The sequence below is a fragment of the Coffea arabica genome, chromosome 6c (assembly GCF_036785885.1).
Source record: "Coffea arabica cultivar ET-39 chromosome 6c, Coffea Arabica ET-39 HiFi, whole genome shotgun sequence".
NCBI lineage: Eukaryota > Viridiplantae > Streptophyta > Magnoliopsida > Gentianales > Rubiaceae > Coffea > Coffea arabica.
The window spans coordinates 58,717,681-58,745,090 of record NC_092320.1 but is presented as its reverse complement, the minus strand read 5'-3'; the positions used below and the strand labels follow the sequence as shown (position 1 = coordinate 58,745,090).

General features: G+C 33.8%; 4 long non-coding RNA genes across 6 annotated transcripts; 2 read left to right on the top strand and 2 right to left on the bottom strand.

Annotated features, from left to right (window-relative positions):
- Positions 1-367: 367 nt before the first annotated feature.
- LOC140008137 (uncharacterized) lies at positions 368-4,550 on the bottom strand. Its single transcript, XR_011815540.1, has 2 exons — positions 4,206-4,550; positions 368-570 (listed from the first exon to the last, which is right to left on the bottom strand). It is a non-coding gene; the product is annotated as an uncharacterized lncRNA (long non-coding RNA).
- A 13,228-nt stretch (positions 4,551-17,778) lies between these two features.
- On the top strand, positions 17,779-21,146 carry LOC113692159 (uncharacterized). 2 transcript variants are annotated; one of them, XR_011816248.1, is made up of 6 exons: positions 17,779-18,071; positions 18,222-18,261; positions 19,894-19,960; positions 20,265-20,303; positions 20,806-20,856; positions 20,972-21,146. It is a non-coding gene; the product is annotated as an uncharacterized lncRNA (long non-coding RNA). The 2 variants fall into 2 exon arrangements; XR_003448875.2 differs by having other exon boundaries at positions 17,794-18,071; positions 21,000-21,146.
- Positions 21,147-21,220: 74 nt separating this feature from the next.
- Positions 21,221-22,934, top strand: LOC140008930 (uncharacterized). 2 transcript variants are annotated; one of them, XR_011816250.1, is made up of 3 exons: positions 21,221-21,272; positions 22,026-22,105; positions 22,686-22,934. It is a non-coding gene; the product is annotated as an uncharacterized lncRNA (long non-coding RNA). The 2 variants fall into 2 exon arrangements; XR_011816249.1 differs by having other exon boundaries at positions 21,223-21,272; positions 22,031-22,105.
- Positions 22,935-24,081: 1,147 nt separating this feature from the next.
- LOC140008929 (uncharacterized) lies at positions 24,082-27,410 on the bottom strand. The gene is made up of 2 exons (XR_011816247.1): positions 26,984-27,410; positions 24,082-25,393 (listed from the first exon to the last, which is right to left on the bottom strand). It is a non-coding gene; the product is annotated as an uncharacterized lncRNA (long non-coding RNA).

Sequence of the window (27,410 nt, the reverse complement as noted above, 5' to 3'; positions counted from 1 at the left end):
TATAGGCATAATTCTTTCTACTTTACAGGATATACTTTCTAAAATGCAACAATCTTAATTGCATAATAACCATTTCCAAATCAAATGAGAACTAAATCTTCCAAAATACATATAAAGTTTCAACAAGTGGAAGAATTAGAGCACTTAAAGTTGGAACAAATTGGCCCTTTTTAAAACAAAGACAAAAATTGCAAAAATTTTTGGGTCATAGTGAAATATTGAAACAGATTTTAGAAAAATTTTGACAGAGTTTTCCCTTATAAATGGACAAAACTCCCTGCTAACAAACCAATTTTTCAAGAAAAGTTCAACATTGCAATATTTTCAAGCACAATTCCAACATTTCTAAGACATTTAAAGCCACAAATTATCATCACATGACATAAAATAACAAGTCAATTATTTCCTTCCCCCACACTTAAACTTCACATTGTCCTCAATGTGAGAAAAGGAAAATAAATAAAGAGTAAGAGAAAATACACCCTTATGACTTGCGCGATCCAAATCCATGGTCATGTGATGAATTTCCAACCTTATTTGAGAAAGAATGGAGAGTTCAATTAATGCACCCTGAAAAAGACAAAATCAGAATAAAATAACTTCTTAAGAATAAAAGCTTGCAACCAACAAGAAGAAAACATGCAAATCAAGGAAAAAGGGAAAAGGATCAAGCATATGGAACCATACAATGTTCAAGGGATAAAAACATGAAATGGGCTAATCTTCGCTAATCAAGTATATGCATCAGTATCCAAAACAAAGGGAAACTAATTTCACAAAATAAGCCCATCATCATGAACAAAGTAAGTTCTATTTATACATTTTGTCATCAATGATCAAGTCCCCTCAAGTACAAAAGTAATCTCAAAATGGAGGCAAACATACCAAACCAAAATATAAATGAACTTCTTGAGAACTCCTGAAATACTAAAAACCATTGAACCACAAAGATTATAAGTACATTTATGAATTTCATCAATTAAGGCCATTTTCAATTCATCTCTTATTTTAGAATTAACTAAGAATTCAAACAATAATTCAACCAAGCACCGTTTCATTCATTAGGTAATCTAAATTACTCACATGAATATCATAAACTCTCACAAAGCTAATTAAAATGCTACATTGGCTACTTAATATGCAACTTTATTACCAAGCCAAATTCAGCATAGAATTAGCTAAAATTCACCAAATGAATACAATAAACACAACCCTCAAGATTTATTTATCACTAACAATCACCAATAACATCAATAAGCTCAAATAAATACATCTAACTTCACATATTAATGAAATTAAAAAATGCCTAAAAATAGAAAATACTCAACCATGGCAAAATTCAAATGATAAAGTTAGTGTCGCGCCCTATTTTTCGCGATGAAAAATAAAGTGTTTATAAAAAGATGTGATTTATTAATAATAAATGAAAAAGGACCTAGAATGGGACTTAAAAAGAATGCGACAATTTGGATCCAAAAATTAGTCTAAAAGGGTTTTCAAGAAAAAAATAGGAGTCGCCATTTGGTATAGAGTTTTTGTGTACCAAGTCACTCAAAAATAAAGTAAAATAAAATAAAACCCTTTTCGACAACTCCAGGTCTTTGAAAACAGAGAAAATGAAATCGGGAGTCACGACTGAAGAAAGGGAAGGTAAAGGTTCAATTATCTCAAACCTAAGGCACCATTTCAACCTAGTCTAAGCTAGTTGCGTGGTTTAGTCAAAATTTGCTTAATCTAACCCTTAAATTTATCACATTTGGATGTTTTTTACATGGATGCAAATAAAATATCGAAAGAGACAAAATATCCATTCAAGGGTTTAATTAAAACAATCGCATTAGTTGCGAAGGCCAAAATACTTTCTTGAAAGGGTCACGAATATGCAAATGATGAAAAAAAGGAAAGTAAAGAAAAGAAATTAAATTATATACATAGATATAAGTGATCAAAGAAAAAGGGAATGCAACATAAAGGGTATGAGAGGCAAAAACTCGTGACATAATTTTCTTATACAGGGATTAATGGGGTATTTAAACTAAAAAGTTATAATCACCCATTTTTCATGTTTGAAAAATAATTCTCCTAATATGAACAAGCAAATGAACCTACTTATCATACAATTTCTTAATGAAATGCAATTCTAAATGATATGATTAACACATATAGAGGATAGGGGATAATATAATAGGGAATATCATGCAAATGAAAAAAGATCCTAAAAATGAAAATATGCATGAAAATGTAGTGAATTATCACACAAAGATGAATCTAGCGCAGGACGGCCTAAAGGGTCTAGCATTGGACTATCCCATTTCTAAAAATTCTTACTAGCATTGGACTAGCAAGTAAATAGAGGGAGAAGCCACAACTAGCGTTGGACTAGTGTGGTGACGTCATCCATTAATAGTACATAGTAAAACAAATAAAACATAAATTAAAACAAATAAACACATAAGAGCACGTAGCACATAACAAGTAAGCATAATATCTAGAGGCAAAAATTCTAAGGAAAGCGGGTAAAACATATAACACGTAAGCCACATAAACACACAACCAATCTATTACATCGGGGAGCCTAACTACAATCTAAAATGGGAAAATAAAGAAAATCCTATCTACCCTATCTATTACAACAGGGGACTTAACTACAATCTAAAAAGGAAAAATATAATAAAAACAAATCTAATTATCCTATCTATTACATTTATGAGGTAATTAAATGCCTCTCGAATAATTATAAGAATTAACTAAACAAATATAAGAAAATTCGAATGAACATGTAAATAAAATAAACAAAACGTATGAAAATATATAAACACATAGGAACACGTAGGAGTACATAAGAGCACGTAATTGACATTAAAATAATAATAATGGGGTACCTCCCTTTTGAAGTGGTGACTAAACGGAGTCAAATTGCCCTATTTATACTCAAAATGAACAAAAGAATCATGGCACCAATTTAATTGAAAAAGTAATAATAATAATGAAAATTCACCTTAATATGTCAAACGTAAATAAATTTAAGAATATCTAAAAATTACACGTTAAAATACTCAAAAGTAACATAATTAACTATTAAAGAAAAGAAGCAATCATAATAAAGAGAGTCAAAATTCATCAGGGACTGAATTGCAAAATTTGAAAAACCTTTGGGGACAAAAATTATATTTTCCAAAGTTCAGAGGCCGAAATTAAATGAAAGATAAAATTTAGGGACCAAAGAGCAATTAATTTAAGGACCTAGGTGAAAGGAATTTAAAATATTTTGGGCCACAATAAAACTGCTCCAAAGATCAAGGGCCAAAGTGCAAATCGTAATCAGATTTTCTTAAGAAAACAGGCCACTGGGCCATTATTTATTTCTTCGGGCCGAAAACTGCCTTAGCCCAACCGAAAGTCCAAACCAAAACACACAGGCCAGCCCGTCTTGTTATCACTCAAGACCGACCAAAAAATACATGGGTTCCAACCTCTTAGCCCAACCGAAACCCAAAAGAAATAAACAAGGTTCCATTCCCAAAACCCAACCAAAAAAATAAACTCAAGCCTACTAAAAAATTAACCCAATTCTTTTCCTTTTCTTTTCTTTCCTTTCTTTTCTTTCCTTTCTTTTCTTTCTTCCCCATTCCTTTCTTCTTCTCCTCTGGCCATCCAAAGCTCACTTCAGTTGGCGGCCATGGTGGCGCCGCTGCCACCGGACCGCCACCGTCGGCGACCTCTCCGATTACCAAAATTTCTCAAAATGCACTTCCCCACTCCATTTTTCACGTAAGTTCCATTTTCGGAGTTAATTTTTACAAAAAATGACCCGAAGGTGGTCGAAAAGCAAAAAGTCAGTCCAATTTTTTATTTTTTAAAACACTCAAATCTTCACCCAAAAATCATAAAATTTATGCCAAAACACTCCTTATAATCTCCACATTTACAACTATAATCTTAGCTAACAAGAAAACAACAACAAAAGACTACATTAAGGCAAAACAATCCCTAAAATTCATTTTTTTCATTTTGGCATTTTTTCAAACAATTAACATGCATTCACAAGAAACATTTCCTTTTCCTAAATCTGGTTTATGATCTTCCCAAAATTTCACCGATACAATAACAACAAAACCAGCAAAATAAAACAACACACAAACAATCACACATACATTTAATCTAGTTAAATAAAAAAAAAGGCTGGAAAAAAGGACAAGAAATACCTCAATGAAGACCTTGGTCCCTTGGCCAAAGTTTTTGATGAGATTGCCAAACTCCAATAGCCCAACCAGTCGCTGCCTCCCTTTTGTTGTCTGCAAGGGTGTTGTGGAAATATTGGGAGAGAGGAGGTCCGAGAGATGTATTGAGAGGGAAAAAAAATTTGAAGTCTTGGTTTTGTTCAGAGCAAAAGAAAAGGCCGAGAGAGTGTCCCCCTTTCTTCTTTTTTTTTTCTGTCCGTTTTGAGTCCGCCGAGAGAGGGAGGGAAAATTTTTCTTTTGTGGCTTCTCTCCTTCTTTTTGGTCGAGACCAGAGAGAGAGCCAAGAGCCTCCCCTTTATTTTTGTGTGTTTTTTTTTTCTCCTTTTTTTTTCAAGAGAAAGCCGAGAGGGACTTGTAGCCAAAAATGGAGCTTGTGTGTTGAATTTTCCAAAATGATGATTTCTCAACTAATGAAAAGACAAGTCCATGGCCATTGAATGTGAAATGGGTTAAATGTATTTTTGTATAAAAAAAATGATTAGAATGATTTTTTTTATTTTCTTAATTTTCCTCTTTTTTTTTAGTTTTTGTTGTTTTGTTTTTGTTTTTGTGTTTTGTTTTTTTCTTTCTTCTCTTTTTTTTTTAAACAAACCTGCAAAAAATGAGAAAAATGCACATTAAAATGCAAGAAAATAAATAATTCATTAAATAGAAAAAAAATTCAAGAAAACACTGAAAATTGACAAAAATTTGGTGTCTACAGCTTGCCCCTCTTTGTCTAGAGTTTCAAAGAAATTGAAGACATAGACGTAGACACCAAATTACTTACCTGTCTCTTCTAGCTGCACATGAGTTAAAACAAACAAGCCAACACTTGGTTGAAATTATTGGACAAAATGATGCAATGAAATTACAAAAACGTGACCGACCTCATGTAGAGTTGCCTACGTATCCCGCCATGGAAATCAGATCAAACGTAGTTCAAATGCAAGCTATTCGAACGACTGACGCTTTTGAAATGAGGACTGACCCCAAAATTTTAAAATGGACTGACTCAAACAAAAAATTTAAAACGGGACTGACCCGAATCAGAAATTTAACATGGGACTGACCCAAATAAGAAATTTAAAATGAGACTGGCTCGAACAAGAATTTAAACATGGGACTGATCCAAACGAGAAATTTTAAATATGGGACTAACCCGAACGAGAATTTATTATGGGACTGATTCGAACAAGAAATTAAACATGGGACTGACCCGAACAGGAAATTAAACATGGGACTGACCCGAACGAGAAATTAAACATGGGACTGACCCGAAAAGGAAATTAAACATTGGACTGAACCGAACGAGAAATTAAACGTGGAACTGACCCGAACCAAAAATTAAACATGGGACCGACCCGAACTAGAATTTAAATATGGGATTGACCCGAACAGGAAATTAAATCATGGGACTGACCCGAACTAGAAATTAAACATGGGACTGATCCGAACCAGAATTTAAACTTGGGACTGACCCGAACTAGAAATTAAACATGGGACTGACCCGAATCAGAATTTAAACTTGGGATTGACCGGAACTAGAAATTAAACATGGGACTGACCCGAACAAAATTTAAATCATAGGACTGACCTGAACAAAATTTAAATCATGGGACTGATCGGAACAAAATTTTAAATCATAGGACTGATCTGAACAAAATTTAAATTATGGGACTGACCCGAACAAACTTTTAAATCATGGGACTGACCCGAATAACATTTTAAATTATGGGACTGACCCGAACAAAATTTAAATCATAGGACTGACCCGAACAAACATTTAATCATGGGGCTGACCCGAACAAACTTTTAATCATGGGGCTGACCCAAACAAGCTTTAAATCATGGGACTGATCCGAACAAAATTTAAATCATGGGACTGACCCGAACAAGCTTTAAATCATGGGACTGACCCGAACAAAAAATGAAGTGCTCACTAGTGGGACTGATCCAACTGCTAGTGGCGTTGCAAAAATGAAATGCTGGTATGTATGAAGAAACTGTATAAGACTTATCTGGAAAATTATCCAAAAATTTGCCCCAGTGTGATGCATTGGTTAGTGGAATTAAACCCGAGCCTGTCGTGAGAATTGGTCAGTGGGATTAAACTCGAGCCTGCCATGATAATCTTTCAATTTTTGCTTTTTCTGATTTTTCTAATTTTTGATTGATTTTTTGGGATCTTTTTTTTTTTCAATTGTTTGTTCTTTTTCGGATTTTTCCTGATTTTCCCTGATTGAGAGAATCTTGGCAAAAAAAATTTGCCCCAGTGTCGGGCCCTTTTCCTGTTTCCTCTTTCTTCTCTTTTCGGTATCGGCCTTCCACATCACCAAATGCTATATCATCGATTTCAACCATTAATACTTGTAGGGGGCTTATCCAAGTACACTATGCACTTAAATTGATGCACTTACTACTCATGAAAAGAGCAGCGTGATTGATTCGAAAGTATATTATTTGACTCTCGGACGAAATTCCCAGGTGTATTAAAAATTTTGCCCCAGTGTGGGCTTATTTTATGAAATCTCACAATAAAAATTTGCCCCAATGTGGGCCCATTTAATTGCAAAAATTTGTTTGGATGACTCTCCATTTGTTTGAACAAAAAGTAATAAACTATGTTTCCTAACGAAAAATTTCATGATGAATCTCTCGAAATAATTCCAAATTATAGAAGATTTCTTCCTCACCTTAGCATCGATGCTGAGAGTAATGTGTCACCACTTCTTGTTAGCTCGTCTTTCAGGACCAATCAAGTGATCTTATTTCTGATTTTGAGGTGGCTAAGAAAAATGAGAAGTCAAGATTTGTCTTGTTCTTGTGCCCAAAATTGTATGTAATCCATTCAACATCACATCTTAGTGAAAGCAAAGAGTTTGTCACCCTTCTTCCTTAAGAAAACTTAGTCAACATATAAGCTTTATAAACTTGTAACATATGGGTAGAAACGATAGCTAAACATGTGACAACAGGCTATAACCTTATGATCCCGAATGATTGAGGGATTCCTCAGAAGCATAATTCTTATTTCGAGTTGTCATGAAAGATAAGTCAACGATGGATTTTATGAGTTTGTAATGTGGCTTGAAAACGATAGTTAAAGAGATAAGATTTTAAGAACATTGCACTGAAGATCGCATTTTTCAAAAATTACCCCAATTTGGACTCAAAGATCTTGACCTTTGTTTGACTTTTTTAATCACTCAATAGGGACTTTCAGCATCGAATCTTTTTGCATTTTCTTTGCATTTATTTTTGCTTTTTTCTTTTCTTTTAAAAGGTGCACTGGCGGATTTTCAGATGATGAGTACTGTCAACTTCACAGCTAATCAATTCAGAAATACATCTAAACAATTTCCTGGCATCAGTATACGCGCATCACTTGCCAATTAATTAGAAAGTTTCTTGACAGAGATATTGCAAAGAACAGAAGTCAGGACTTTCGGCTTTTATAATGGGGTCTGGTGGGGTGCTTAGAAAAGTTAAGGCTTGAAAGCGGATTTTCAAAAGTGGTTTAAATTATCTGAGATCGCATTATTGTATCAACCCTCTTTTAGGGTTAAATCAGAACTTGCCCCAGTTTATTGTCAATTGAGGCTCTTTTCTCTTTCATTTTGTTCTTTTTTTCTTCGATTGATTTTTCTTCTTCGGCCTTCTGCCATTCCTTTAAAAATTTCAAAATTTACCCAGTTTATATTTAACCGAGGTTCTCTTTTCTTCTTTTTTTCCTTTTGCCTTTGTTGTTTTAGCACTTTTCACCTCTTGAGACTTTTTTTTCCTTTTCAACTCAAACTTGCCCCATTGTAGGGTTTGCGATCCTCAGGGGTCGTCAAACGAAGTATTTTTTCTGAAGGGTCAAAAGGGATAACTAGCGATAGAATGTTTGATTGGAAAAGAAGAAGGCCTGACTTTTTATTTCGTTCCCTACAATAAGTTTGAAAGGAAACTTTCATTAATGCGAAATTTCTTGCATGTATCTGAATTAACTGACTGAGGAAGACCCTTGTTCATCCATATCTGTGAAACATAAGTGATCCGCCGGAAAAAACCCTTCCCTTTTCTTTTTTTTTCTTTTTCAAAATTGAATCCCAGATATCGATAGTAGAATCAAATTTTCCCCACTTGGGGTTCTCTATCTCTTTTTTTTAAATTTTAGCATTTTTGCTTTTTGGAAAATTTTCCAATCTCCTTTCCCAATGTGGGGTGCGATCATAGGTGTTTTGAAAAGAACCACCCATTTTAGATCAAATAAGGATGCAAGGGATAAATGGTGTTTAGGTTATAGAAATGATGGCCAAAGTATCATTCTTACACTTCATGATAACCAAAGTAACAAAATGGTCATTGAAAATCTACTCTTTTCTTGATATCTAAGCATTTTTCAATGTAGGGTAGTGATCATTAAGGCTCTTATTTGAAACGAAATTATTCTTTCAAAGGTTCAAATGAGAGAGCAAATGATAAAATCTGTATAGGTAGAGAAACGAACGCTTGAAGTATCATTCCAAATTTTCAAAACAAACAAGAATAATGCACATTTTTGCTTTCACTTAGATGTGAATTGCATATAATTAGACACAGTGGACATTTTCAAGCAAAGATTGCCCCAATTTACAATTTATCAATCAATGTGACTGATTTTATCTTGGGGCTAATAGAGGTGGGTAAAAATATGAATTGTACAGTGAAGGAAAAAAAAGTATCTCATTGGGCCTTTCGAGTGACCTCTTTTAATTTTGAGCACTCTTATTGTACAGTTCGGATCACCAATCTAGTGTACGCAAAGATTTTAGAAAGCATACACTTGTAAATTTTCAGGCTAAAGGTTGAAAAAATCTCAATTTGGTCTTATTTCTTAAAATTCATCATGAAATCTCCAATGAGCAAATATAAAGAATAAAATATACATGAATATACACAAAACAATAAGTGTCCAAAAACTTTATTGCTGAAAAAGTTTAAAACAAAATTTCTCGTTCAATTATAATACAAATGAGAAGAGAAAACTTCTAAAGAGCTCTACATATATACACTTTTGTCTCATTTTCTTTTGGAACAAAAATATTAACAAGTCAAATATACAGAATTTTTCTTTGAAAAACAATTATGAAATCTCTTAGAGGCTTTAGCCTAACGCTTCCAAATAGATTTTTCATGTTTTTTTTGCAAGGTCTGCCTAAGAATCAAGTAATACTTGTAATTTTCAAATTTTATCAAACATAGAAAAATATTTTCACTTTATTAAAGCATTATTAAAGCATTTTTGTTGAATGCAGGAGAGGGGGAAAAACAAAAAGAAAAATATCCTGAATTAGTAAGTAAGACTATAAAATCGGTATGCATGTCCTATGGGGGAACCCTTTTATGCCAAAGGTAGGCCTAGCATGAAAATGCAATCCTCTAGGGTAGGCACCATACAATACCTGATGAATCCGATCAACTGATTAGGTAAAATTAGAGTGAGAAGAGACGTTTGTCCTAAAAAAAATGAGGACGAAGTCCGAATGGATTGCTTGTTTTGATCGACACATAAAATGATGTGAGAAAGAACCTACTCTTGACAGGATTGCAATGTTTTGACTAATTTATTCAGTAAACCTTAGACTTAAACCCTAAAGGGAATAAACAGGTCAAATGGATATGATGAAATTGATGATTTATTCAAAATCGACCGAATTGCACTAAAAATAGGTAGATTGATCAACTGAATTGAATGAAATTGATGATGACTCGATTGCCCTAAAAATGGGTAAATTGGCCAAATGAATGAAATGGAGTTAATAATTTATTCAAAAATGATTAGATTGTCCTAAAATTGAATGAATTGACAAGATGGATTGGATGAAATTGATGGTTTATTCAAAAATCGATTGAATTAATTACCATTGGTAGTTTCAAAAAATTATTGCAATGCATTAGTCTATGAGCCTCCTAAAATCAAGATTTGGCCTCTACATTTATTGTCTCAATAATGAGAAATTATTTGTGAATTTCTTCAAATTAATGTCCTTTACGCAAGGGAATTTTTTTACCAATTTTGTTTAAAATGGCCAAAAGATGATTGTTAGATGCCCATATTCTAATGTGCAAAAATTGTTTTGCCGTTTGTTGAAAAGATCGGATCCTACCTTATCTCGTGCACTACCCCTTTGGATGGTACATGAAATATAAACGTGCAAGTCTCATTGGATTATATATCCGAAACATTGGGCGGCTTGTCCCTAACACGGGATTCCCTAGATGGCATTCCCTTCTAAGGTAGATGCATGATGCCAGTTTATCAAAGCAACTAAATATGCAGTACACCAATGAAACGTGTCCTAAAGGAACTCTCTTTTTTGTATGCCGGGGTGAGGCTAAAATGAAATGTATTCATGCTGCAAATGCGAAACACTGAATTTAAACGTGTAACATCAAATAGGGTAAAACCCTAGAAAGTACCATGCCAGGACTCTTATTTTCTAAGACTTATGAATGCAGTGGAGGAGAAAACAAGGAGAGGTTAGATCAAATGATATATGACATATAACACATTGGAGCAAACAAGAATAATATGAAAAATAAAAGGCAATTAAAGAAAGAGGAGTGTAATCCCTCCCCCCGTGCCTAGTGTTCCTAATTGGGTAGGTTGACTCTAACCTGGGCAATTTCTATCATGGATGCATGAGGTTTGACTTACTAATGCATTTAGACTCGAAAAAGTTCAGGCTCCCAAGCCTTCAGACAAAAGGGCGGAGGGTCAACAATCCTAAGGCCTTCGATCGGTGGCTTGAGTGATCCCTTAGGTACCACTATGGGCACAGCGCACACCATCCGCATACCTAAAGAAATCGATTCTAATCCTACAAGGAAATGTGGGATGGCGCCCACGAGAAAATAAAAATAGGGTAAAAAACAATGCATGCACGTATGAGGTGCTTCCTTTTGAGGGAAGGGATTAACATTAAATGCACGTGAAGGCTCTAAGGTAATATTCCCTATCCCAAATGCAAAGCGCGATACGAATAAGTAAATAAATAAACCATTCATCACATACACGAAATATGAGGAACGAATACGAGTGTGAAATGCAAAACATTCTAAAAAAGAAAAATGCAACCTAAAACATCCAAATTTTATAAAAAAAAAAGTGTTAAAAAGAGAAAAGACAACTAAATCAAGTGCTTGGACTCTCTAGCGTCCCCAGAGGAGTCGCTAAGTTGTCGCACCCTATTTTTCACGATGAAAAATAAAGTGTTTATAAAAAGATGTGATTTATTAATAATAAATGAAAAAGGACCTAGAATGGGACTTAAAAAGAATGTGATAATTTAGGTCCAAAAATTTGTCTAAAAGGGTTTTCAAGAAAAAAATAGGAGTCGCCACTTGGTATAGAGTTTTTGTGTACCAAGTCACTCAAAAAATAAAGTAAAATAAAATAAAATCCTTTTCGACAACTCCAGATCTTTGAAAATAGAGAAAATGAATTTGGGAGTTACGGTTGAAGAAAGGGAAGGAAAAGGTTCAATTATCTCAAACCTAAGGCACCATTTCAACCTAATCTAAACTAGTTGCGTGATTTAGTCAAAATTTTCTTAATCTAACCCTTAAATTTATCACATTTGGATGTTTTCTACATGGATGCAAATAAAATATCGAAAGAGACAAAATATCCATTCAAAGGTTTAATTAAAACAATCGCATTAATTGCGAAGGCCAAAATACTTTCTTGAAAGGGTCACGAGTATGCAAATGATGAAAAAAAGAAAAGTAAAGAAAAGAAATTAAATTATATACATAGATATAAGTGATCAAAGAAAAAGGGAATGCAACATAAAGGATATGGGAGGCAAAAACTCGTGACATAATTTTCTTATACAGGGATTAATGGGGTATTTAAACTAAAAAGTTATAATCACCCATTTTTCATGTTTGAAAAATAATTCTCCTAATATGAACAAGCAAATGAACCTACTTATCATACAATTTCTTAAATGAAATGCAATTCTAAGTGATATGATTAACACATATAGAGGATAGGGGATAATATAATAGGGAATATCATGCAAATGAGAAAAGATCTTAAAAATGAAAATATGCATGAAAATGTAGTGAATTATCACACAAAGATGAATCTAGCGCAGGACGGCCTAAAGGGTCTAGCATTGGACTAGCCCATTTCTAAAAATTCTTACTAGCGTTGGACTAGCAAGTAAATAGAGGGAGAAGCCACAACTAGCGTTGGACTAGTGTGGTGACGTCATGTATTAATAATACATAGTAAAACAAATAAAGCATAAATTAAAACGAATAAACACATAAGAACACGTAGCACATAACACGTAAACACAATATCTAGAGGCAAAAATCCTAAGGAAAGCGGGTAAAACATATAACACGTAAGCCACATAAACACACAACCTATCTATTACATCGGGGAGCCTAACTACAATCTAAAATGGAAAAATAAAGAAAATCCTATCTACCCTATCTATTACAACAGGGGACTTAACTACAATCTAAAAAGGAAAAATATAATAAAAACAAATCTAATTATCCTATCTATTACATTTATGAGGTAATTAAATGCCTCTCGAATAATTATAAGAATTAACTAAACAAATATAAGAAAATTCGAATGAACATGTAAATCAAATAAACAAAACATATGAAAATATATAAACACATAGGAACACGTAGGAGCACATAAGAACACATAATTGACATTGAAATAATAATAATGGGGTACCTCCCTTTTGAAGTGGTGACTAAACGGAGTCAAATTGCCCTATTTATATTCAAAATGAACAAAAGAATCATGGCACCAATTTAATTGAAAAAGTAATAATTATAATGAAAATTCACCTTAATATGTCAAACGTAAATAAATTTAAAAATATCTAAAAATTACAAGTTAAACATACTCAAAAGTAACATAATCAGCTATTAAAGAAAAGAAGCAATCATAATAAAGAGAGTCAAAATTCATCAGGGACTGAATTGTAAAATTTGAAAAACTTTTGGGGAAAAAAATTATATTTTCCAAAGTTCAGAGGTCGAAATTAAATGAAAGATAAAATTCAGGGACTAAAGTGCAATTAATTTAAGGACCTAGGTGAAAGGAATTTAAAATGTTTTGGGCCACAATAAAACTGCTCCAAAGATCAAGGGCCAAAGTGCAAATCGTAATCAGATCTTCTTAAGAAAATAGGCTATTGGGCCATTATTTATTTCTTCGGGCCGAAAACTGCCTAAACCCAACCGAAAGTCCAAACCAAAACACACATGCCAGCCCGTCTTGTTATCACTCAAGACCGACCAAAAAATACATGGGTTCCAACCTCCTAACCCAACCGAAACCCAAAAGAAATAAACAAGGATCCATTCCCAAAATCCAACCAAAAAAATAAACTCAAGCCTACTAAAAAATTAACCCAATTCTTTTCCTTTTTTTCTTCTTTTTTTCTTTTCTTTCCTTTCTTTTCTTTCTTCCCCATTCGTTTCTTCTTCTCCTCTGGCCATCCGAAGCTCACTTCAGTTGGCCACCGGTGGCGCCGCTGCCACCAGACCGCCACCGCCGGCGTCCTCTCCGGTTACCAAAATTTCTCAAAATGCACCTCCCCACTCCATTTTTCCCGTAGGTTCCATTTCCGAAGTTAATTTTTACAAAAGATGACTCGAAGGTGGCCGAAAAGCAAAAAGTCAGTCCAGTTTTTTATTTTTTAAAACACTCAAATCTTCACCCAAAAATCATAAAATTTATGCCAAAACACTCCTTATTGTCGCGCCCCATTTTTTGAAAGAAAAATAAATTAGTTTAGCAAAATGATTTTTTGATTTAAAAAGAAAAAATGAAAAAAACATGTGGGTCTAAATGGGACTTGCGAATGCAACGATTCGACCCAAAATATAGTTTAAAAAGAGTTTTGAATGAAAAAATGAAGTCGCCACTTGGTATAGAGTTAAGGTGTATCAAGTCACCTAAAAATGAATTTTTAAAGAAAATTAAGTAGAAAACCCTTTTTAAACGATTCCAAGTCTACAAAAATCAGAGAAAAAGATTCGGGAGTCACATTTGAAGAAAGGGAAGGCAAGGATAAGAATCCGAGACACCCTTTCAACCTAGCCAAGGCTAGTTGCGCGATTTAGTCAAAAATTTTCTTTATTTTTAATCCAAAGATGTATCGCATGTGGATGTAACTAACATGGATGCAATCCTAAATCTAGTGATGAATCGAATGGGACAAATATCTCTTAGAGGCTCGATTGAACTAATCACATGAGTCGTGATAGTCAAGGATAAGCCCTCCAAGAGGTCACGAATAATGCTAATGATGTAAGAATGAGTGAAATGAATGTATGCAATGTGAAAAACATGAGTTTGTGAAGTAAAAAAAAAAAAGTAATAAAAGACAATAGTGTGTGAGTGGAAGTTGTACAAATGGGTGTGCAAGGTGAGGTATGTAAAGTGATAGTATGAAGTGCATGTGTGCAAGTGATAGTAATAGTATAAGTGGTAAAGTGAAAATGTGCAAAATAAGAGTTGTGTGAAGTGAAAATGTGGAAAGTGATCATGTACAAAATAAAATGTATGAGCCCTAGAGGAATGCAAAATGGGTACGGGGAGACCCTAAGTCGTGACTTTTAATTTTCCTTTTGGTTAGAAAAAGAATGAGCGTGCTAAGGCTATGTGTAGCCAAACTCGTCCATCCCCCTTACCAAAAGGGTAACTCCCTAACCTATACAAGCAAATGAGCTAATCTAAATGAAAATGCAATCCTAAATGTGCAAGGGAAAGGGAGTGAAGGGTCATGCAAAAGTGTAAAACTAAAAAGAAAAAAAATGAATGAGGATGTATTGAGGGCATGCGAATATGTACTAACGAGGGGCGGCCCTATTAGGTCTAGCGTTGGACTAACCCTTTATTTATGAGTACTCACTAGCATTGGACTAGCGAGAAATCGGAAAAAAAAGGGTCTCAACTAGCGTTGGACTAGTGAGAAATTTGAGAAAAGGTACCACAACTAGCGTTGGACTAGTGTGGTGACGTCATTCATTTATTCATAATCACATAAAAACATGATAAAGCAAGTAAACACCTAAACCACATATAGCACATAGCACGTGAGCATAATATCTAGATGCAAGACCCTAAGAAGGCGGTAACACATAGCACGTAAGCATGTAAATCACACAATACTCAATGAAGCAAATAAAGCCCTAACTATTACATTTGGGGAGCCCTACTACAATCTAAAGGGGAATGAATTAAGTAAAATGATATACTAACCTAACTATTACAATCTTGGCATGAAATTGCCTTTCAAATATATAAAAACTAAAGCCAATAAGCGAAATGAATAAATAAATAACAACATTCAAGAGCATGCAATTAAACACGTAAAGTCACGTAGGGCACATAGAGTCAAATAAAGTAAGAAATAAGGGATAGGGTGTACCTCCCTTGAATTGGAGCCCTCCAAAAACTACTTATTTACCCTCCAAAAACAAAGAAAGGGTCAAGGCACCACTTTAATTAATAAGTAATCACAAAAGATAAAAATAAACATGAAATTAAATCAATTAAATCATATAGGCAACCCAACATCTAAGAAGCCAAAAGAAGAAAGGACTTGATTGCAAAAAATAACAAAGCTTTGGGGTCAAAGTTAAAGAAAATAAAGTTTAAAGGCCTATTTGCAATTAAGTTAGGGACCCAATTGAAAGAAATGGAAAGCTTCCAGGGCCACAGTATAGTTAAGGAAAAATGCAGGGGCTGATTTGCAATTTCGTTTCTGGTCTCTTAAGTGACAAGGCCACTGGGCCAACTTTTGTCTATTTTTGGGCCAAAGATCCCTTCAGCCTGCCGCAAAGCCCAGAGACTACATATGGGCCTCTACTTATTAACATATATAGTAAATGTGTGAATGCAATTGCCCAAATTGAACCTAATTGCTGACGTGGCGCTCTCCCATTGGTTGATTGGTGGTAGTCCTCCAATTGATTCCAATTTGATGAGTTGTCATCCTCTGTTCGCTGATTGGTGATAGTCCTCCCAATTGCATATAAAGATGGTGATGTGGCGAGTTTTGATTGGATGAAAAGTGCTAGTCCTCTAATTGCATGTAGGATTGTGCTAAAATTTTGCTTCTTTCTTTTTTATCCAACAAATCACATTAACAAAAATTTTGGATTCCTTTTTTTTTGTTGTCCATCAAATCACATCTAATTGCCAATTTTTTGCAATTAATTGTTAATAACTAATTTAATGTCCTGTTTTTTGTCATTCAACATATCACGTTTAATTAACAATTTTTTTGCAATTAGTAGCAAAAAATTGACTTCTTTTTTGTGGTTGCCCAAAAAACCACCTTTAATTATCAAATTTTTTTTCTGGCTGTCCAACAAATCACATCTAATTACCAAATTTTTGCAATTAATTGTTAATAACTAATTAATAATGTCAAGTTTTTGGTCACCCAACAAATCATGTTTAATAACAGTTGTTTGGAATTATTAAAAAATTGGCTTCTTTTTTTGTGGTTGCACAAAAAATGCATTTAATTATAAATTTTTTTTCAAATGTCATAAAAAATGTCCTCTTTTATTTTGGGTTGTACAACAAATTATATTTAATTATCAATTTTTGCAATTAATTGTTATTTAATTAATTAATTAGCAATTTCACTTTCTATTGCCTAATAAATAACATTTAATTGCTAGCTTTTTGCAATTATTAACACTTTTTTTCTGTTGCTAAATGAACCACATCTAATTACCAACTTTTGCAATCAATTGATAATTTTTTTTTGGAAGTGAATCGTCACTTTTTATTGCCTAGCAAATAACATTTAATTACTAGCTTTTTGCAATTATTACCACTTTTTTTGGTTGCCAAATAAATCCCAATTATTTGTCAACTTTTTTGCGATTAATTGTTGATCTACTTATTACCTTTGGAAGTCTTTTATATTGAAGAACTTTTTACCTTTGGAACTTTTTTTTGCATATGGTTTGAGGATTTATGGGTTTTTTGCCCTTTTTACTTTTGATCAATCAAACGGCATCGTATGCTGATGGATCTTCAATCCTTTTTCTTCCGCTTTTCTCTCTCTCTCAGTCAAACGCACAACTATCAGTCAGGGTCAAGAACTCTTGAAGACCGATCCGTATTGCTGTTATCCTCCAGACAAAATTCCATCTTCGTGAGACCCATAGTTCTCCCCTGAATTTCTGGCATTTGATTGTACTTGAAACAGGTTATAATTTCAATTGGGGTCCAAATTTTTTTTCTTCTGACAGAGTTGATGGATGATGGGCTCAAGAATGCAAAGCGACTGGTAATCTTCCTCTCCTCCCTTTGTCGATTTCTCCCTCCTGTTCTCCTTCATCTCCCTCTCTCCATACCTCAAGTAATTATAGCTGATTTTTTCTATTTCTTTGCCATTTTGCCTGATATTTCCTTGGCTAAAAACAATCAATTCTTCCCCCTTCTTTTTTTTTTATCCTTTTCTGAAACAACGAGGAAGTGAAAGGTTAATATTTCATCTCCACTGTCTATATGAATTTGTAGAATACAGATATGATATTTTTCTTCACCTTTCTTTCCATGATTAACGTCTTTGTTTCGTTTCAGTTTTATCATTAAATTTTTATTTTTAGTTTCAACAAAAACCTTTTAATATGGTCGGAGATGGTGAATAATTGATGATTAGCTGGCTTGTAGATATTTATTTACTTTATTTTTTGTACCTATTTGGTGTTTTATTGTTCCATTTTTCTTTCCGTTTTTGCCTTTCTTGGATTTCTTCTGCAACAGGGAGGAAAATTGGCCACCCGTGAAAGACAACTGCTGAGGGGAAAAACGTAAGCTTTGTCCTATCATTCTAATTTAATTTTTACTTTAAATTGCTCTTTTCAGACCTCAAATGATGGTATACTTTTCTTTGGCCTTTGGTCTTTTCAAACCTCGTTTGAGTTTTCTTTTTAGTCATTTTTTTGGTGTCTTTCGTGCAGGTGTTTTGTTGATCTCTTGCTCAGAAAAGAAATCCATATGGTAACAAAAAAGATTCACTTGTTTTAAATAGATTTCTTCATCTTCAAAATGTCTTTCTATTTGCTCCAGTTCTTCCAATTCCTTTTTCTTCATTGGGTTTTCAACATTTGAAGAATGAATAAATTTCTTCTCTGAGAATCAGGAACTTCCAGGTCACATTGGTCATTGGCCAAAACTTTGAGTTACAAAAGATCGTGTGATGCTACTCTTTTGATTGCTTTGTGTTGAAATTTTTTGTTTTAGTACATAAATTGTCTCTTGGTAAAACCTCTTGAATATTCGTTTTATGAACCTTAAGTGGATATTAAACTGAGTATCTTGAGCAATATATTTTTTTGTTACAATGGCAATCTAAATGGTTTTCCTATTTGTAGGTGGTTAAAGATTTGTCCAAGACGAGGATTCTCAAATATTATATTCTAAGCACCTGCTTGAAATAATAAGTTACGATTTTAATAAAACACCTTAAATTTTCTATTCCTTGATCAAAAAAAGAATTAAATTGCTACATAATTGTAGTTTTGCCTCTTGAATCATGGACTACGATGTTTAATAGCTTGGAAATTCTTATTAGGAAAATCAGTTTTGGTTGACTTAAGTCTATATTTACAAAACATTATTTTCTCTTAGATTTGTAACATTTTAGTAAGATTAAGTCTGGAAAACTGAACCTTATGATAGTTTTTTTACTTGTAAAAATGAACTTAATTGAGATAAGCCTAAACAGAAAATTTTGTGACAAACATGAAGACGGTATTCCAATTGATAGGTTAAAAAAGGTGAATGTGATGCAGACCTTCAATTTATGTTGAAGTTTTTTATGCAGGAAAGAACTTAAAGGAAGGGCATGTTACTTTTGAAGAAAATTTGGTAGAACTCCTAATTTGTTTAACTGGATGGATAATTTGTACTAAATATAACACATTTAGATGTTCAAATATGAGGACAAGATGCCTCTACTTTGAGATAAATGGCATACAATTCTTCCTAGAATTTGAGAATACAATCACTTCTTTGACACATCCAACTATTTTTGGAGAGGTGTTTTGGAGTCATCTTACCTCAGATTTTTTATGAGAAAAATTGACAGAAAGACCTCAGAGCCATCTCTCTCCTATCTTTTGTGTAAAAAAAAAAAATTTCTCCCATCTCCTTTCTGTGCAAAAAGTTATTGTTTTCCTCTTTGCTGGCGAGTTAAAGTACTGGGAGTTACAAAAGCAGAGGCCTTCCCTCAAATTCCTGTATCTGCAATAGAGGAGTTTGGCTCAATGCTAGCAAGACTAATCAATTCCCATCAAATAATTTTCCATATCTCAATCCTCTCCAACTCAAAGTTTCTATTTGAAAAGTCCATTCTATTCTTATCTTCCTTTCTTTCTCTCTAAAAACTGCTGGCTTCTCCACTCTTGTTCTATGTATACTTTTTTCTCTTGATTAAATTTTATTTTATTCTCTAATAAGTTTTATATGTTTGCTACGGGTTGAGGAATAGGGATTTGATACCAAGTATGAATGATTGGAATTTCTTTGCTCAAGTAAATACTTTTTGGATCTCTGTTTTTCTATTTTTTTTTCTTTCGTTTTACCCGAAGTCAATTGTAATCTTCTCCTATCTTTACTCCTCTTTGATAGATGTTCAAGAAATGGACTATGGAGAGGACACTCTACCTCTTATTGAAGTATTTCCTAAAATTCCAGTGTAAGTCATGATTAAGAGGTTGTCAAGTCTTTTTAAGCAACTACATTCAGTAATTATCCTTACTTAAGATCCAATATTTTATGCTTTCGCTTTTTTGCATTGAAACTTGTGATTATTTCCTTAGATGAAATGGTTTAATTTCTTTCTTTTTTTTCATGTTCATAGAAATTTTTGTTTTCCAGTTGATATTGCCAATAACTCTTTATAAGTAAAAAATTCAAAGTAAGAGGGTGTGGATTGACTGTTTCTGTTAAACTCTCTTAGTTAGTTGGTAATGATTTTGTCATTTTTTTTCTTTTTGCAGCCAGCTAATGCGCTTTTTGGACAACTTTTTATAGCTCAGGTGAGTGGAATTCCATCTTGGGGCCTTTTTTTCTTGGATTTGGATCAAAATTGTTTGATTAACGACTAGAATGTCATGTTTGCTTTGCTAAGCATGCTATCTATATAATTTATTCAATGCTTAGGGTTAAATTCTAGGCTGTTAATGGTTGAAGTAGTTAAATTTCAAACCATGTAAGGTTTGTGAACCATTAAATGAAAATATTGAATTCTTGAAAGGGCTGTGAAATCAAAAGGGTCTTACTCAGAAAGGATAGGAAAACTTGTGATATTAATCTACATATCATCTTGCTTCATGTAACTATAGACTTTTATTTTAATGTAAAAAAAAGCAAGGAAAAAATGGTGGGTTGTATATTTCATTTACAACTGTTAATAATGTTGAAGAATATGGAGAATAAGTTCAATAATTTTCTCTGAATCATTCTCATGTTATTACCATGAGGTTGTTTTAATTATATTCTTCATTTGGCGGACGCTTGTTTACACTAAATTTTTGTTAGATGAAGGAAGAACGAAATAAGGAGGCTACTTTTCTTATTTCAGCCTTCAAGGTATGTGCAGGAGTTATTGTTTCAGTGTTTTTGTTCTCTCTTTGCTTTCTTTTTTTTTTTTCAAATTTATTTAGCAGTTTATTCTTTGCACAACTATTGATGGATTTTGGGTAAGTCATTGGAGGCTGTTTATGGATTTCAAGGTGAAGAAGTGGATAAAGAATCTAAACTGACACCTTATGGTGAAAAAATTAGTCGAGGTATGTGGTGATGGAAATATCACAATTAGCCTGGCACTATTGTCTTTGAGCTACTGGAAGATGATCAATGTGGTTCTTTACAAACTAAAATTGAAGGATATAACAGTCCAGATGCCAAGTCAAACCCTTTACAAGACCCTCGGACTAGCTTTGGATTCGGAATGCAAGTCATGGTTTTCTTTTGAATTGATGTAGTTCAGAATTTGAGTTAAATAGGTACTTATTTACCTTATGCTATCCTCGGTTACTTGTTACTTTTTCTAAAGAAACTTAACTGATACAAATTCCTCAATTTATTCGACCAAAAAAATTTTTGCTTTTGTTTTTAATTGGACCTATAATACAAATTCCGAATTTAATCGAGATCTAAGAATTGTTACATTGCAACCCTGTTTCTATTTCAAAAAGGCATATTTGTGGAAGCCTTATGGAATTGTATTAATAATTTCTGCATTAAAAGCTTTCAGTTGATCTTGACTTTACTGATTGGTCCAAGATTGCATGTAATGATCTTATGCCTTTTCTTAATGAAGATGATGTAATCCATGGGAACTTCAACTTGCTATTTCATTGATAGTTTAAATAGTTCATATCAAGTTGGTCGGTGGCTTACATTTTTTCTTGGTTTTAAGTATTCTTGTTAGCTTGATTTTTTCTTGAATTCCAAGTCATTCTGTCCGCTCATTGCCTTTCTATCAAATGATGGAAACCACATGGATGACTTGATTGCGCTTGTTTCCAAATAATGTATAGGTATTACTGTCATTCTTGATGAATAGCAAGTTTTCGCCTAAATTCAACGTCTCTTGGTTGAGGACTGCATGTGCTGAACCCTCTTAGGATCATTTGCTTTCATCCCTCAAATTTCTAAATCCCTTTGCATTTCCTTCACTCGTTGTTTTTTGAATAATCACTTGTTGCTATCAATCATATAGTGCTTACTGAATTTGCTTTTGAAATTTTGGGAAGAAAAGTGAGAAAGTTGATGAACTGCTTGAGTTGGCTGGCTACTACAAGACTTTTCTCATGAATTCTTATCAAGAAGCAAGGTATGGTTTTGCAACCACAAACAGTGTGGATATGAACTATTTTACTATTTGCTATCATTTATCTTTCCCTGGTATAGTGATCAATAATTGTGAGATCGATTGGCCTCTTTACTTAATCAATAATTTCTTTTTCATATTTGTTTCCCATGGAAATGTTAGTTCTTTCATTTTTATTTCTCAAATTTCAATATTTTTGGCTTCAAAACTTATCACATATTTCGTTCCTATTTTTACATGGTGTCATTCTTAATTTTGTCTAATGTGTAAAGTTTTGGTTTCAGCATACAAGAGCTTAATTTACAGTTGATTTTGACACATACAACGCCATGGCAATAAAGAACGTCATCACCATTGCATGTGCATATCAAGCATAGCTACCAGCAAATTGCATATTTTATAGCGGAGAAAGTAGTTTTTATTTGCTTCTTGCTGGGCCAATTCTAACTCAATTTATACTGTAATATTATATTCCTTTTAGTTCCATCAGAGTAGTTCATTTATGACTCTGTCTAGATTATATCTTTAATGATACATAAAATTCATATGGCTTAAACATAAAATTGCATTACCTCTTGTGCAGGATAAAAACATGGCAGTAGGAGATTATTCGAATAAGCTCTGGGAAGAGGAGGACAAATAAACTCTTAAACGATATTCGGCATTGTAAAGAGATTGAGAAATGCAAGCTTGAGCCATAGTTAGTAAACACTTAGTATCCAATCATGCATACAACTTGTAATAATTTATAGAAGTTTTTTTTTAACTGTATTCTTGATTAATATAGTTGGCCTTGATTCAACATATTTGGCCAATATAGTTTTATAACTTATTTTAGTCATTACTCCTAATTATGGATTATCTATTTTGTTTTTAAAAAAACTATTATAATGGGCTTTACACTGGGCATACTACCTATTAATTTCACACCGCGCGAATCTCCTAGTCAATAAAACAAGGGTTAATTCCACTTTGTCCCCCCAAACTTTGGACGATTACCCACTTAAGTCTCTAAACTTCAAAATGGGACACTTAAATCCCTAAACTTATAAATACCTCCCACTTAAGGAAAATTGTTAACAAATCCTGAATGCTGTTGGTGGTCGAAGTGTCCCATTTTATAAGGATTTAGGGATTTAAGTGTTCCATTTTATAAGTTCAGGAACTTAAGTGGGAGGTATTTATAAGTTTTGGAATTTAAGTATCCCATTTTGAAGTTTAGGGACTTAAGTGGATAATCGCCTAAAGTTTGGGAGGACAAAGTGGAATTAACCCATAAAACAAACCCAACCAAAAGAGTGGGCTTTACCTCCTAAGCCCAAACCAGAAACCCAAACAAAACAAATTAAATCCACTTTTACGAATCCAAACAAATATTATTGCCCACAACCTAAATCAAAACTAAACCCAACCAGATTAGCAAATCAACTAAAATAATCAAGCCACAATTATGATCTAAAAACAAGAATTAATCTAGCTGAAAGACTACTTAAGCAGATTAAAAGATGATTAAAATCTAAAAGGGAGAAACAAGTTCACTCCTCCCAATCTTCCGGGTCATATCAGAACAAGAGGGGATTTGAGGGGTTCCAATGCAATGCAAATAAGGACCCAATCGAAAAAAATTATAGAAATCTGGGAATCAAATTAGGAAGTTCTCAACTCTGGATTAAACCACAAAGCCAAAGAGAATAAAGGGACTGAAATTGCAATTTTGGACAAGTGATCATCTTCTCCACCGAATTGATTCAACATCAGTTGCCATCGCAACTTTCTTTGCAATCAAAGCCATACCAGAATTTGGTAATAGACAACGAGAAACCAAAACTCCCTTTCCTATCATTAATTCGAATTCATACGATGGGAAGCATAAGGGAACGGAAAAACAGAAAAAGGTGCAAGATATCAACACATCAAAAATTTTCAGGCGCAAAGAAATGAACCTGCTGAACTAGCTGGCTCTTTCACACGAAAAAAAATGCAACCAAATGTTCTTTCAATGAGAAATTTTCAGCCAAGCATTTCGTCGAACAGGTTGAGGGCATTAGAGTTTTTACTAATTTTCTACTCAATTAAAGCTATATTCAGCCCCAAAATTATGTCAAAACACAAGAAACTCCAGTCCTATCGACATTCAAAGCATACATACTTCCAATTAGTGAATAACTCAAACAGAGAAATGGCTACAAGCCACAACGTGAAAAATAAAATAGGCTTCGAAAGCTTGTATAAAACTGAAATTTGAAGGATGATGGTGGCTTACCGTATCCAGAATGGCGTCCCTTTCTTCTTGACTCTTTCATTCTGGAATTGGAAGATGACGAAGTCTGACTTCGTTTGAGAGCTTTCATCTAGATTTGCAGAGAGCGGCAGCGGCCAAGGAGGTTGTGTATGGTGGTGACGATGGCAGACAGCAACAGCAGCGAATGCGGACTGATGGTGGCTTGGGCGGGCGGCGTGAGGAAGAGAGGAGATCTGGGGCGGAGAAGGGCCGCGCGGGAATGGGAGGTGCGTCAGTCAGCTAAGTGGCGCACGAGGTGGAGATGCCGTGGCAGAGCTTGGATTGCGGCGGTGGTGATTGGAAATTTCTCTCCTTTTCGATCGTTCAAACTGAAATTTCCTCCCCATTTTTAGGTTTTTTCCATATCCGTTCAACCCTTCCCCGTAGCCGAAGCCCTCTTTCTTCCTTCCTTTAGCTTTCTCTCTTTCTCCATAGTCTCCGAAGCCCTCCTTTCCTTCTTTTTCTCTTTTTGTTCGATAGTTTTTCCTTGCCCACCACCCCTGCTTTTTCCTTTTTCCTCTGCCTTTTTCCTCCGTTGTTGTTTTTCTCTCTCGCGTTAGCTCTCTGCTCCGCCCCTGTTCTTCTTTTTCTTCCACCAAGCCCCTCTGTCTCTTCCTTTAGCCTTCCCTTAGTCAGTTTTTTTAGCTCTATCTGTCTGCCGCCCCTCTTCTGTTTCTTTTCCTTACCCTCTGTCTTTTCTTCACCAATCTCCCCTCCTTTTTAATTTCTCTCAGCCGTCCCCTTTTCCAGTCCCCCCAGCCGTTAATCTCCTCCTTTCTTCCAGCCCTAAAACCCCTCTCGGCTTTTCGCCCTTTTTCCTGTTTTTGCTCCCCAAGCCCCTCTTACTATCGGCTCCCTCCAGTTTTCTTTTTTTTCCCCGTCACCAAAAATCTAACACCTAACCCCCTTAAATGCCTTGTTGTCCAAAATACAAGAGGGACACTTGTCCCATGCATGCCCCCTCTACTTGTCATTTTTACTTCTTTTTCTCTCTTTTTTCTTTTTTTTTTCTGAAATTTAGTATGAAGACAAAAAATAAATAATAAAATAAAATAAACTAGAACAAAATAAAATAAAATAAAAACCCTAGAATTGAAACAAATAAATCTATTAAACAAATAAAGTTAAAAAATCAAAAATTTGGTGTCTACACTTATAATCTCCACATTTACAACTATAATCTTAGCTAACAAGAAAACAACAACAAAAGATTACATTAAGGCAAAACAGTCCCTAAAATTCAGTTTTTTTTTCATTTTGGCATTTTTTCAAGGGAAAATTGTCCAAAACGTCCCTTACATTTTGTAAAATAACTTTTTTCGTCCCTCACTTTTAAAAGTGTAATTTTATATCCCTTACATATTTACATCGGACAAATTTAGTCCCTAACTAGGTTTCCGATCATTTTTTGGCCAGAATCCATCATGTGCAAGGCACATGATCATTTTTTAAGGGTAAATTTGTCAAATTATATTTTACATAATCTCATCTATAATCCTCCACATTTTATAAAATAAAATTTTTCGTTCCTCACATTTTATCAAATGATTTTTTTCATCCCTCACATTTCACAAAATGAATTTCTCCATCCCTCACATTTCACAAAATGAATTTCTCATTTCTCACTTATTATGTGTGTGAATACTTTTGTTTAAACACATAAACATGTTTATTTGATTTTGTTTAATAATAGTAGTATAAACACATGTATGTAATTGGGTCCAACTTGTGGGCTATCTTCTTTTTTTGTATGATTATGACTAATATTTATCAATAGAACCTTAATTTGCATATTTTTATTGTATTTTGACTGAAAATAGCTTTATTGGCCAACTTGACAATGAATGCAAGATTATTTACTAGCTAATACCAGATGAAATCAAATGATCACGTATAATATAAGGTATTCGTATTGTTAATTGAAATTAAATAGACACATACATATATTTATGCTATTCGGATTATTAAGCAAAATCAAATAGACATATACTTGTGTGTTAAACAAAATGTATTCACACACATTTTTTTTAGGGTTTCCCTCACATACATAATTAGTGAGGGATGGAAATATTCATTTTTTGAAATGTGAGGGATGGAGAAATTCTTTTTGTGAAATGTGAAGGATGAAAAAATCATTTTATAAAATGTGAGGGACGAAAAAATTTATTTTATAAAATGTGGAGGACTATAGATTAGATTATGTAAAATATAATTTGACAAATTTACCTTTAAAAAATGATCACGTGCAAGGCACGTGATGGATTCCGGCCAAAAAATGATCGGAACCTAGTTAGGGATTAAATTTGACCGATGTGAATATGTAAGGGACATAAAATTACATTTTTAAAAGTGAGGGACGAAAAAAGTCATTTTACAAAATGTGAGGGATGTTTTGGACGATTTTCCCTTTTTTCAAACAATTAACATGCATTCACAAGAAACATTTCCTTTTCCTAAATCTGGTTTATGATCTTCCCAAAATTTCACCGATACAATAACAACAAAACCAGCAAAATAAAACAACACACAAACAATCACACATACATTTAATCTAGTTAAATAAAAAAAAAAGAAAGGCTGGAAAAAAGGACAAGAAATACCTCAATGAAGACCTTGGTCCCTTGGCCAAAGTTTTTGATGAGATTGCCAAGCTCCAATAGCCCAACCAGTCGCTGCCTCCCTTTTGTTGTCTGCAAGGGTGTTGTGGAAATATTGGGAGAGAGGAAGTCCGAGAGATGTATTGAGAGGGAAAAAAAATTGGAGTCTTGGTTTTGTTCAGAGCAAAAGAAAAGGCCGAGAGAGTGTCCCCCCTTCTTTTTTTTTTCTGTCCGTTTTGAGTCCGCCGAGAGAGGGAGGGAAAAATTTACTTTTGTGGCTTCTCTCCTTCTTTTTGGTCGAGACCAGAGAGAGAGCCGAGAGCCTCCCCTTTATAGTTGTGTGTTTTTTTTTCTCCTTTTTTTTCAAGAGAGAGCCGAGAGGGACTTGTAGCCAAAAATGGAGCTTGTGTGTTGAATTTTCCAAAATGAT